The sequence below is a fragment of the Eulemur rufifrons genome, chromosome 19, assembly GCF_041146395.1.
Source record: "Eulemur rufifrons isolate Redbay chromosome 19, OSU_ERuf_1, whole genome shotgun sequence".
NCBI lineage: Eukaryota > Metazoa > Chordata > Mammalia > Primates > Lemuridae > Eulemur > Eulemur rufifrons.
In genome coordinates, this window is record NC_091001.1 from 59,826,185 (window position 1) to 59,832,184 (window position 6,000).

The following is a 6,000-nucleotide window of genomic DNA, read 5'->3' on the forward strand; positions in this document are numbered from 1 at the left end:
AAATTATAAGACATGCAAAGATACAGGAAAGTGTGAATTATACACACGAAAAAATACAGGCAACAGAAACTGTCTGTGAGAGAATGCAAATATTGGATTTAACTAACAAAGACTTCATAGTAGCCATTATAAACATATTGAAAGAACTTAAAGAAATCATGCAGGCCAGGCGCGGTGGCTCACGCCTGTAATCCTAGCACTCTGGGAGGCCAAGGAGGGTGGATTGTTTGAGCTCAGGAGTTCGAGACCAGCCTGAGCAAGAGCGAGACCCCGTCTCTACTAAAAATAGAAAGAAATTATATGGACAACTAAAAATCTATATAGAAAAAATTAGCCGGGCATAGTGGCGCATGCCTGTAGTCCCAGCTACTCGGGAGGCTGAGGCAGTAGGATCGCTTAAGCCGAGGAGTCTGAGGTTGCTGTGAGCTAAGCTGACGCCACGGCACTCACTCTAGCCTGGGCAACAGAGTGAGACTCTGTCTCAACAACAACAACAACAAAAAAAAGAAATCATGCAAAAAGAAAAATATAATAATTTTGCAATAAATAGAGAACATTGATAGAGAGAAATCATTAAAAAAAAAAAAAAAAAGAGGCCGGGCGCGGTGGCTCACGCCTGTAATCCTAGCATTCTGGGAGGCCGAGGCGGGTGGATCGCTCAAGGTCAGGAGTTCAAGACCAGCCTGAGCAAGAGCGAGACCCCCGTCTCTACTAAAAATAGAAAGAAATTATCTGGACAACTAAAATATATATAGAAAAAATTAGCCGGGCATGGTGGCGCATGCATGTCATCCCAGCTACTCGGGAGGCTGAGGCAGTAGGATCGCTTAAGCCCAGGAGTTTGAGGTTGCTGTGAGCTAGGCTGATGCCATGGCACTCACTCTAGCCTGGGTAACAAAGCGAGACTTTGTCTCAAAAAAAAAAAAAAAAGAATAATCCAATATTGTGGAGGTAGAAAGTACAATAACAAAAATGAAAAGTTCACTAAAGGGGTTCTACTTTAAACTGGCAGAAAAAAGAATCAACAAATTTGAAGATAGCCCAGTGGAGATTGTGCAACCAAAAAAAAAAAAAAAAGACCAGAGCAAAAAAAGAATGAATAAAAATGAACAGAGCCTCACAGAAATACAGGACACCGGGGGAAGGAGGGGCAAGGGCAATATGCGTAACCTAAACTTTTGTACCCCCATAATATGCTAAAATAAAAAAAAATTTATAAAAAAAGAAATACGGGACACCATCATGAAGCACACCAACAAACACATAATGGAACTGCCAGAAGGAAAGGAGAGAAAGGAGTAGAAAAACAATTCGAAGAAAAAATGGCTGAAAACTTCCCAATTTTGATGAAAAACACTAATCTACACATCCAGGAAGCTCAACCAACTCCAACTGGTATAAACACAGAGATTCATATACAAACACATCATAATAAAAATGCCAAAAGACAAAGAATTTTAAAAGCAGCAAAAGAAAAATGACCCATCATACACTAATGTCTCATCAGAAACAATGTCAGCCAGAAGGCAGTGGAATGCCATATTCAAAGTCCTGCAAGAAAAAAACTGGTAACCCAGAACCTTATATCCAGGAAATCTATCTTTGAAAACTGAAAGTGAAATAAAGACATTCCAGATAAATAAAAACTAAGAGAATGTGTTGCTATAAAACCCATCTTATAATAAATGCTAAAGGAAGTTCTTAAGGTGGAAAGCAAGACACCCCAGACAGTAATTAAATTACTTGTGAAAAAACAAAGACACCAATAAAGGCAATTATGTAATTATGAAAAACAATATGATACATATTTTTCTCCTAACTAATTTAAAAAGAAATTACATTTAAAACAGTTATTTTATTGTATTATTGGCCTATGCATATAGAAATATAATATATTTGACAATAATAGCATAAAGGAATGGGTAGGAGCAAATCCATATTGAAGTAAGGTAATAACAGCAGATGATAACTTGAATGAAGAGAACCAAAAACAGTAAATAAGAAGGTTATTATAACAAACTCTATAAATATATACTTGCCTTCCTTTTATCTCTGAGCTTCTTTAAAAGACATATAATTGTAAAGTAACATTTGTAACAATGTATTCTTGGGTTTGTAATATACATAAAGTAATATGTATGACAATAATATCACAAAAAATGGGAAGAGGCAACAGAGCTATAGAACAGTCATGTTTTCAAATATCACTGGAATTAAGTTAGTAAAAATCTGAAGTAGATTCTGAAAAGTTAAGAGATACAGTTGATCCTTGAACAACATGGGTTTGAACTGTGAGGACCCACTTATATGTAAATTTTTCTCAACACATATATAAGAAAATTTTTTTGAGATTTGCACAATTTGAAAAAACTTGCAGATAAAACACATAGCCTAGAAATATCAGAAAAACTAAGAAGAAGTGAGGTCCATCATGAATGCACAAAATATTTTTAGATACTAGTCTATTTTATCATATACTACCATAAAATATACATAATTATAAAAAGTTAGAATTTATCAACACTTGCACACACACTTACAGATCACACATGGTGCCATTCACAGCCCACAGAAATGTAAACAAATATAAAGATGTAGTATTAAATCATAACTGCACAAAATTAGCTGTCATATATACCGTACTACTACAGTAATTTCATAGTCACCTCCTGTTGCTATTGCAGTAAGCTTAAGTGTTGTGAGTAACCACTTAAAAGCCATGTGACACTAATCAACCCTATGTGAGCAGTTAGTTTCTCCAGTAAATTTTACCTCATAGTAAAAAGTGACCTCTCAGTTCTTGTGCATTTTTCATTGTGTTTAGTGCAATATTGTAAATCTTGAATAATACTACGGGACCCATAGAAGTGCCACTGGTGTTGCTAGAAAGGCTACCAAGAAGCAAAGTCATGACATTACATGACAAAGGTGAATGGCTTGATATGCAACTGTGGTTGCCTGCCATTTCAAGATAAACAGACCCAGCATAAGGATTTTTTTTTTGTAAAAAAAAAAAAAAAAAGAAAAGGAAATTGATGAACCATCACTGCAGCATTGCCAGCAGGCCCCAAAACCTTGTACTTTTTGCAAAATACCTTTTTATGTCATTTGAAAATGCAGTTTTTATGTTGGTGCAGGATTGCCATAAGGCATACCTATAGACTCTAATATGGTTCAAGAACGAGCAAAGTCATTATATGACAACTTAACAGCAAAAGGAAGGTGAAGGCTCTAAAACTGGAGAATTTAATGCCAGCACAGAATGGTTTCATAATTTTAGAAATAGATTTGGCTTTAAAAATGTCAAGATAACAGGAGAAGCAGCTTCTGCTGATGAAGAGGCAGCAAACAAGTTCCAAGACACCACAGACAATTATTGAGGAGAAAGGATACCTGCCTGAATAAGTTTTTAAAGCAGACAAAAGTGCCCTATTCTGGAAAAATGTCACACAGGACATTTATTAGTAAGGAAGAGAGGTGAGCACCAGGATATAAGGCAGTAAGGGACAGGCTGACTCCACTGTTTTGTGCAAATGCAGTTGGGTTTATGATCAGGACTGCCCTTATCTATAAAGCTGCTAACCCCCAATCCTTGAAGAGAAAAGATAAACACCAGTTGCCAGTCTTTTGGTTGTACAACAAGAAGGCTTGAACGAGAACTCTTTTTTTTTGATTGGTTCCACCAATGCCTCGTCCCTGAAGTCAGAAAATACTTTGTCAGTAAGGGATTGTCTTTTACAGTTCTTTTGATATTGGTCAATGCCGCTGGCTACCCAGAACTCCATGAGTTCGATACTGAAGGTGTTGACATGGTCTCCTTGCCCCCAAACACAACATCTCTAATTCAGCCTCTAGATCAGGGGGTCATAAGGAACTGTAAGACTCATTAAACATGGTACTCTATGGAAAGGATTATCAATGCTATGGAAAAGAACTCCGAATCAGTGACAGACAATGAGAAAGAAGATGTAGAAGCAGCAGTGCCAGCAAATAAATTGACATTAGACAATCTGGCAGAAGTGTTCTGATTATTCAAGACTGCTTTTGACTTATTTTACAACATGGACCCTTTTATGGTATGGGCACTGAAACTAAAGCAAACAGTGGAAGAAAGACTGGCACCATATGGAAATATTTTTAGAAAAATGAAAAAGCAAAAAAGTCAAACAGAAATTAAGACGTATTCCCATAAAGGTCCACTAAGTGCGCCTGCCTTCCCCGCATCCTCTTCCATCTCCTCCAGGTCTTCTCCCTCTGCCTCCCTTGAGACAGAATGACAACCCTTCCTCCTCCTCCTCTACCTGCTCAACCTGAAGATGATGAAGACCTCTATGATGATCCATTTCCACTTAATGAATAGTAAATATATTTTCTCTTCCATATGATTTTCTTAATAATTTTCTTTTTTCTAGCTTACTTTATTGTAAGAATACCGTATATAATACATATAACATACAAAATATGTGTTAATTGACTGTTTATGCTATCGGTAAGGCTTCCACTCAACAGTAGTAGTTACGCTTGGGGGAAATCAAAAGTTGTACATGGATTTTCAACTGTTTGGGGTGTCAGCACCCCAACCTCCATGTTGGTCAATGGTCAACATTATATGATAAGCCCTAGAGCAATAATTAAGAAAATAATTTTTTAAATACTTATATAATGAAAAAGCCATTAAAAGAATTAAGATGTTAGACTAGAAAAATACTCATGTAATGCAAAAGAAAGCAGTAGAGTTTGAATAGAGAAAAAAGTCATGAGACTAATAGAAAATGAAAAGTAAAATGGCAGACATAAACTCAATTGTTTCAATAACATTAAATATTATTGTATTAAAGAATTCAATCGAAGGGCAGAGATTATCACACTCAAAAACACATGTCCAAATATATGTTGTCTTCAGGACACATACTTTAGACTCAAAGATACAAGTAAGTTAAAAGTAAAATGATGAAAAAACATATTACACAAATACCAAAAATAGAAAGCAAGACAGGCTATACGAATATTAAATCAACTTAGTGTCAATAATATACAAAAACTCTTGCTTCTTTACAGATCACTCCCTTTATGTTTTATTGTCACAAACTACATCTTTAAACATTGTGTTCGTTAAATATAGATTTACAATTATTGCTTTATTTATCTGGGTTTTTTTGCTTGAAAAAGTCAACCATGTTTAATTGCTAGCACAATTTTATTAACTGCATTAGATATAATTTCCAATACCTACCATTCAAACACATGCCCTTTGTGTGCTTGAGTGAGACATGGTAGTATTTTGCTTAAGAGTTTCCAGTTCTCTTTTAAACTAGCTTTAGCAGTTAACAACTTGGAGAATACAGGACAAAAAAGATGCCTAGCCTTTTTGTTTTTTAATGTCTGCTTATCTCTTCAAAATGCTCTTTGTGACAGTACACATTTCTAAATGGCTCTACCTGCTAAAGACTGCATTTTCCATGCCTTGAGAGAATTTAATTCTCACTTTCCTCTGCTCCAGCCTGTGCTGGCTCCTTTAAATTTTTGTTTTCATCCTCTAACTTCTTTTTCTTCTTTGCTTTTCATTCTAGGTTATCTGAGCAATCTCTTCACTTCTCTCTGTGATGTATTTCAGCAGTAAATTACTCCTCCTGGCTAAGAGCTTCATGTCTTTAGCGTTGTGCTTCTTTTCGCATATCTTGCAAACATTTGAAGGTCTTCAGCAAAATTTTTGCACTGTTGAACAGTCATCTCCAAAATTGCTGCAACGGTTTGTCTGCTGAAATGCATCTCTTTGTCCAAGGCAACGTCCTCACAAAGACAATGTACAGTATAGTGAACTGCTGCCACTACTAGCCTCTGTTGGCAAGAGAGTCGATGCTGCTCCTCAGCCTCCGCCTCCCCCCATCACAGTAAGCCGACTCAGGCAAGCAGATGAGGGCAGAAAGGGGGCTTTTTTTTATGTATAGGAAAAATGAGTTACAATCCAAAATGCAATACTGGCTTTTATATTTACTTACG